The sequence below is a fragment of the Populus euphratica genome, unplaced genomic scaffold, assembly GCF_000495115.2.
Source record: "Populus euphratica unplaced genomic scaffold, PopEup_1.0 scaffold227.1, whole genome shotgun sequence".
Classification (NCBI taxonomy): Eukaryota; Viridiplantae; Streptophyta; class Magnoliopsida; order Malpighiales; family Salicaceae; genus Populus; species Populus euphratica.
In genome coordinates, this window is record NW_011500104.1 from 354,996 (window position 1) to 362,668 (window position 7,673).

The 7,673-nt window shown below is 32.6% G+C and overlaps 1 long non-coding RNA gene across 1 annotated transcript; it reads right to left on the bottom strand.

Annotated features, from left to right (window-relative positions):
- Positions 1 to 3,331: 3,331 nt before the first annotated feature.
- On the bottom strand, positions 3,332 to 5,695 carry LOC105109598 (uncharacterized). Its single transcript, XR_839295.1, has 3 exons — positions 4,291 to 5,695; positions 3,481 to 4,016; positions 3,332 to 3,393 (listed from the first exon to the last, which is right to left on the bottom strand). It is a non-coding gene; the product is annotated as an uncharacterized LOC105109598 (long non-coding RNA).
- Positions 5,696 to 7,673: the final 1,978 nt, after the last annotated feature.

Below are 7,673 nucleotides of genomic sequence, written 5' to 3' on the forward strand. Positions count from 1 at the left end.
ATTAACCACTAATATATGTAAATAAAGATTTTAAAAAAAGGACAACGAAAAGAAAGAAACGTCCCCAGTTCTCCAAGATACGCAGCCCTCTGAATAGAAAAAACAATTTCAAAGCATCACGGTATAAGGACAAAAATGGTTGGTTACTTGACGATTTAACATTTCTGATAATTAAAAACATATTTTAATTTGTAGGTGCATTGAGAGATTTACATTTTTTGAAGGTTTAAATTTAGCGAAATTGTTGATTTAATTATTTTTTTTTCTTAGAATGACCTAATCAATAGCTTCATTCGTTATTTTGCGTAAAATTCGGTGCATGCAATTAATTATATTATATTCGTTACCGCATGTTTTAGTTTAGTTACAGCTAGTTTTCAATTCAACATTAAATTCCCCCAATCTAATTTCTCACTAGCCTAATTTAAATTTAACTTTGTAAGAATTGTTCTAACCTGACCTAGTTTATCTAATGCATGTCTAAAAATAATTTAAATGATTGATTAAATTGATCTGAATTTTATAATTTAAATTATAAAAATTGTGAGCCAGATTATGAAGTTTGTTAAGTTTAAAAAATTTTATTTTAAAAGTTTTTATATTTAATAACATGGTAAGAAAAATAAACAGTTGTAAAAATTAAATTTCAACTAAATATCCAGATATATATTTAAAAATGTGATGATTTTATTGAAAAATATAAAATAAATTATGAACAACCAATTCAAAATTAATAAAGTAAAATTATAAAATTGAAAGTAAAAAAAAATTAAAAGGTAGAATTTTTAAAACAGAATAAATAAATAAATAAATAAGGTAATTTACTGTTTGTATAACACTAAATAAATACTAAAGCACTGTAATGTTCTCCATTTCTTTTAATGGAGAGAATAATAAAAATAAGTGTTGAATTATGGAAAATTTAACTGTAGTACTTTACTTCTCGTAACTTCCTTAAAAATCCTGTAACAACGTGTAAGCCATAATTTTTCATCAACTTTGTACTAAAATGGTTCTGCGTGTTCGGAACGGGCTTCCCTCGAGTTTTAGTTTCGTTCATTTTCTTCGATCAGTTAATTAGGCTAATGATGTCTCACATAAAAACACAACACAACTAATAATTAGCATAACCTCTTTTGATTCATCTTCTTAATGTTTCCTCTCTAATTTTTTTTCTTTTCTTTATTTTTCTCGGATCAATTTACACGTAAATTGAGAATAATGTTTTTCTTGAATGATTCTAGTGACACATTCTTCGTATTAGAATAATACATTAAGAAGATCTTAATAAGTTTAGCTTTCAAGTTTGAAACTAGAAATCTAAGAAAAAATCTCCGTCAATCCTTCGAGATTTCTCTTTTCCTTATATAACACATGTTTTCAATACTAAAAAGGGGAATAGAAGAAGACCATACACGAACAAAACTTCAAAAGCTCCATCAATGTTAATTATCGACTCGATTTCTTCATATGTTGATAAAGATTTTTGCTGTCGAGAACTCAAGTCACCAAAATTCATCACTTATTAATACTCAATCTGTTTGTTGGCGCTTTGAGATCACCCGACAAAATAAGCTTTATTCAAGGTTTTTGGTTAATTTGTTTATTACTGATAAATATATACTAGTGTCTTGATGGGGGTCAAAGAATTGTAAAAAATAAGCTGAATATTATCAGTTGACAGGTAATTTTAAATTACTTTTCACTAATCGACTTAATCATTCTTGGAAAATTATACTTGAGGGGAGAAGGATCCAAGAAAATCACAACCTTTTCATTTTGAAATTTCGAATTCGTCCATTCTGTTTCGATTATTTCTGTGTTTTCTTCTGTTTTTTCAATCAATTATTAGAAATTTGCTTGTTATCAATTAAGCTCAAATTGAAATAAAAAAGATAGATTTTCCACCATTTTTAACTGCTAGCTAAGAACAAAATAATGATGATCGTAACTGATTATTTATTAGAATCTATCCATATATATTGAATTAACATGCTGTTATCTGCTATGATGAGCGGATGCTATCCAACTCACCGGCTTCAAGTCAATTGCTGTAATACAAATGCAAGAATAACAAGAAATTCATCTTATTAAGTTAAACATTGCAAATAACATCATTTGACTTGAATCTCATGCAAATTACAAAAAATCAGCTAAATATTAGGGTTTACTAATTTTGTTGTTTATTCTTTCAGATAGCACAGCAGGCTCAATCCAAACCCTTGTTATAAATAATGTCAATGGGCCAATTCAAGTGTCACTGGGCGTTCAACTAGATGATCGTGAGTTTAAAAGAGTGATCTTGAGATATTGACTATCACTCAAACATTCCGCAGCCAAAGCACTTCACCGCACACCTAGAACACAGGATTGTCCAATGTTAAAAACAGAACACCCTAAATTGTCCAAAAACATAGGCAACATCAAATATAAAGCAATCCAAATACAATACATACTTTGAGAGACAGTTCATTAGTTCCAATTCCATGCATGGCTTTAGTTAAAATATTTGTATGCTCAGCTGCATAGTGGAACTAATTGAATAGTACTTGGTACTTGCAAGAAGATTTATGACAAATAAGAAAAGATATGGCAGGCGTGAAGCCATAATACAGAATTGATACATCAGGAATGATTTCATCGACATCCATCACTCACAAAATCACTTACAATAACATGGTTCCTTTCAAGATTGATCATCAGATAACACAGGTTTCTTACGATGACTTGGAAATCACTTTACCTGGCATAATCGAATATGCAACATGTACATGAGATTAAAAGCCTTGAGTACAGTGGATAGATACATACAAGGAAGAAAATTGCCACCAAAATGGAAAGAGAACAAAAGGTGAAGGATTTATGTGGAGCAGAAGAATTCAAGACAATATTGAAATGTTTATAGAAACGGTTGTTTCGGTCAAAAAAGAAAGGGTTCCAGTACCGATTAAAAGCCTACAGGGTAAAGTGGATAATCCACTTCATCATCTAGCTCCTACAATAGAACTACAATCAAGGCTGCAAATTCTTTCTTTTGAGCCAGATCGATCAACACAAAATAATTCCCATTAATATATATGGCATGAGCAATTTCCTGAGTAGTGTACATATCAGATTACTTGAGCAGTACTTCCACAAGATATTAGACAGCCAATTGATTTATCTTTTGCACATACATTAACTATTTACAGCAAAAACAAAGATCAAATGTCAATCTAATTAAGGTATCTCATTCCCATGGTATCTAAAATATTTACTTTGCTTTAGAAAGAAAAACATATATATATATATATATATATATATATATATATATAGTACCTGGTAAAAACTCAGTTAATTAAACGTGTATGGGTGTATACCAAGCAGCCTATCAAGCTAGGCACAAGCTATTATCTGAAAGAATAAACAACAAAATTAGTAAACCCTAATAAATAGCTTAAAATTAAACGGATATTTTCTTGAATATTTTATCACACACACCCCGAAATTTTGAGAAATCAGAAGATCTTCCCTGAACCTGAAAAAATAAAACATAGTTGCCAAGAATATGTTTAGAAGAACACACGGTAATTCCTTCTTTTAATTCTCAAATGTACAACTACAATATTGGTGATATGAAACTGAAAGGCAAAATAAGAAAATCCCGTCATCAAGCTAAAGATTTTGATGAAGAGGCAACGGAAAAATCGAAACTCTACAAATCTACATGTACAAAAGAGCAAAAAAATGATTGTATGTGTGACTTGGTGCATTCAAGCACATCATATCCCGGGAATAATTAAAAGCTTTGTCAGTAATATGAACAATTGCACATATTATACACAGCTGGGAATGATGATCAAGATCTAAAGAAAGGACGATAAGAGAAGAAACATATATAGAGAGAACAAAAGAACCTCCATGGATCCAAGAAATAAAAGAGGCCCACGATGTCTAACGATGTACAGGTTCATACCGAAGTACAGACATACTTAATAAGATCAGATCAAGAGGTGGTGGCAGTACCAAAAAATCACCTGGAAAAAGTAAGTCAGATAAAAGCCCTCAAAAGGAATCATCACAACAAATTCAAATCTCTTAAGTGAACACAGAGATTTACACCCTATTACCAAAACCCTGGTGCAAGTTCGGGTTAAACAACACAAAACCCTAACAGGTATCAATGACTGAAAATAGCCAAAACAAATTAAGTAGTGAACCGAAACATAAGCTTCAAGAATGCTGTTTAATAATTTAACTGAGTATAAAAAACGGTATATATTTCAATTTCAAAGTATTTAGTGAGTTTACCTTCATCTTTGGGAGCCGGTAAAGTTGGAGAAAAGGAGATAAATAAGCCATTTATTGCCGCTGCAGCATCATCAAGATTCCCAATTCAAAGGGCTATTGGATTGAGAAAAAGGGACCACCAAAAGCCACCATCATCACCACTCACTTGCCCTAATAAAGCTTGTGAATCTTGATGATGCTCCATAGGCAAACAGTGACTGGTTTCGTTAATTTCTTCTAGAACTTCGCAACCATCATCATCATCATCTCACTATCCCCATGCAAAAGAGATAACAAAACGAACGGGAAAGACCAGAGTAGAGAGCTATTTGGCTAATTAGGACTTTTTCTCTCCTACCTTTATTTTTCTTTAGCAAAGGGAACCCTAATCCAAACCCTAAATCTATCCAATGAGGGGAAAGTGAAGGGAAAAAAAAGTATAACGAACGATAATTAAAAAAAGCTTTAAAAGTTTAACCCCCTGTCCAGGAGTGGGAAATAAGTTAGACCCACTTGGTACAAAAAGCTATTACTGGCGCCTGTTCTTAAGCACAAACGGACAAATGCTAAAGAAAGAGTCAAGAGAACACGGAGAACTATTTACTCAACAACATAAAAAGCCTCAAGAAAAAGACTCAATGGGCAGACAAGGGGAGGAAAGGAGAAGATGGTTGAGTGCTGAAACATTGAAGTGTGTTAGGGGTATAAATACTCTTAGTGGAGGCTCACTAGGGTTACCATGGGGAATGAATACTAGAGGTGCGATGATTATTTGGTTGGATTTGTAAGGCGGGTGGTGTGTGGGCGGGTTGTTGGTGTGCCCACAACAGTTATCCATCGTAATCCACGGTACCAAATATACCAAAATCTTTAAACCTCACTGACCAAGTCATTCTTTCTTTTATCAAAGGAACAATAGCCACTTTGAGAATGAGAAAATGAACTTCTGACCGCCAGTAATGGTAGATGTTGATAAAGGTTGCGTCTTCTACAAGCGTTTTCATGTGGGCGGCATGGGGGATGGAATTGACAAGGCCATGACCAGTCCTCGCATGTCAAGTGACCCGGGATGGTGGAGAAGGGGGTCTCCTAGGGTTTCAGGTTCCTTGTTTTGATCCCTCGCTTGCTATTTTGGGCCCTTTTGAAGCTTTTCTCCGTGACTAAGAATTGCAAAGTTTATGCCCACTTTTGTTTTTTGTTTTTAAGTTCTATCTACAGTCTAATTTATCCAACAGGCCAAGAGTACTTAACTAGATACGTAAAGTAATACTTGTTTCTCTAGTGCTCATTTTCATCGACATATATGTACATATACCCTATATACCCCCCTATTTCAGGCTCCACTTCATCATTGAGATTCAGTGTTTTCGTGGGTTATATAATTTAAGTTGTACTCCCATTTTCATGTCTGTATATCTTCCATTTTTTTTATGAATATATACACTTACATGGTTTTTTAAGTTAAAACCATGGACGAGATACTTTAAGTTCTGATCTTTCTGTGCATGTATCTATACATGCATATGTAACTTAAGATTTGCTCCAGCCTCCAGCTGATATAATGTTATGACTGCCGTGTATATTGTGATAGACAAATGGTAAGCTACCGGTTCCTTTTCTCATGGTAATTATTTCTTGTTTGAAGGGCTTGTCCATACATTTCCTCTATGTGCATTCTAGCTTCAGGGATATGGGGTCATCGTTGAATTATTGAATTTCAGTAGGCCCCTCAAAGTACATTAATTAATTTACTTTCGCATTGATTTGCAGTCGACTGGAGTATCCTAGTCTTGCGTGAAATTATTCCCCTATCCACCGGCCTCTCTCTCACTGGAATTTTCATGCGAGGTTCGATTTTCTACTGATCAGGTGTTTCAATTTGAAAGGCCTATCCAAGATATTTCTGTTTCTATTTAATTACCACTGATTCAGAATTCTCAGTTTCCATTCACACCGTACGGTACGTGTTATCGGTTCCAGGGCCTCCACCACCTAGCTAGATTGTGCAGATTTTCTCTTTGCCCAACACTTCAGACAATTTTGTGCATTGGACGTTTATTTAAACATATATATATATATATATATATATATATGTACTAGCCAGATATCAAATAAATAAAAAATTTGTGCGTGAAATCTCTGTCTTCGTTCATTAAAGTTTTCGAAACTTGGAATACCAAGAGGAAACTGTGATAAACCCCCCCACCCCCAGCAATTTAGTTATATTAACCACCTTCTGTATGTGTGTGTCTATATATAAACAATGATAGTAATCTAAAATGTAATATGTTCAATAATAAAAAAAAAATTAATATTTAAATAGAAAGTGATCACATTAATTTTTTTTTTAGCATTTAAAAAATTAATGATTAGGAATATAAGACCCATCATCTGCAAAATATATTTTTTTATGGGATTTAGCTAGTGATTTTTCGATGGTAACATCAATAATTTTTAATAAATTATAAAAAATAAAAAAATAAGTTTAAAATTATTTAAAACAATGATATTTATTTTTAATTATCATGCTCTATAAAATAAAAATACAAAAAGAGAGATTTATCTTTCCCGCACATTAATTATCTATGAATGTATTAAAAATGCTTTTATAGTACCGGTACCAAGTGGAATGAATTTAAGAAGATCATCTCATATATGTGAGATTTTTTATGTTCATTGTATGTATATCGTTCTTGGCTTCCACCTTGCATACCAACTTGCGCACGATTCTAAACTTACGTCTCTTTCTGAGGGACTCGAATTGTAATGTTCTAGATTTCTTTGAGTATCACCATCATCGTCAACCAAATCACAATGTGAATGGTGACTTGTATAATTACTGGTTTGAATCTCAGCTTTGAGACATAATTGCCTAGGATAATGAAGAAACCATTTTCAATTTAATGATAATTAGTTGCTCTGTAGGGTTTGCTTTGTTATTGGCATGGCTAACCAAAACAAAACATAAGATTACAGCAGCAACAATAATTGTATATTTGAATTTTGTGAGAAATTGTAAGAAAATTAACTTTCTTTTCAATTTCTTTTCTTAAATGAAATCATTAAATTGCCATCCAGGTGTAATGGTGGGTTATATTAATGGCCGCCATATAACTCTCAACGAGCTTATGATGAGCTATAACTAATATATAATATATTTGTTTAAGAATAAGCACTGTGATAAGCTATAGTTCAATCATTTTTTTGAACAATTCAGCTTATCCAATTAGGCCTGCAAAGTACCAAGTGATTTGATTGGATAGCTTTCACCTTATCATCCATGAAACTTGCATTGGCGAGGGGAGAGGATACATAGGCATGTTGATTGGATCACTTGTTATATTGAGTTGATGTTATTGATGTTGTTTAGATTGTTGGTTTACATGATAATATAATAATGACTA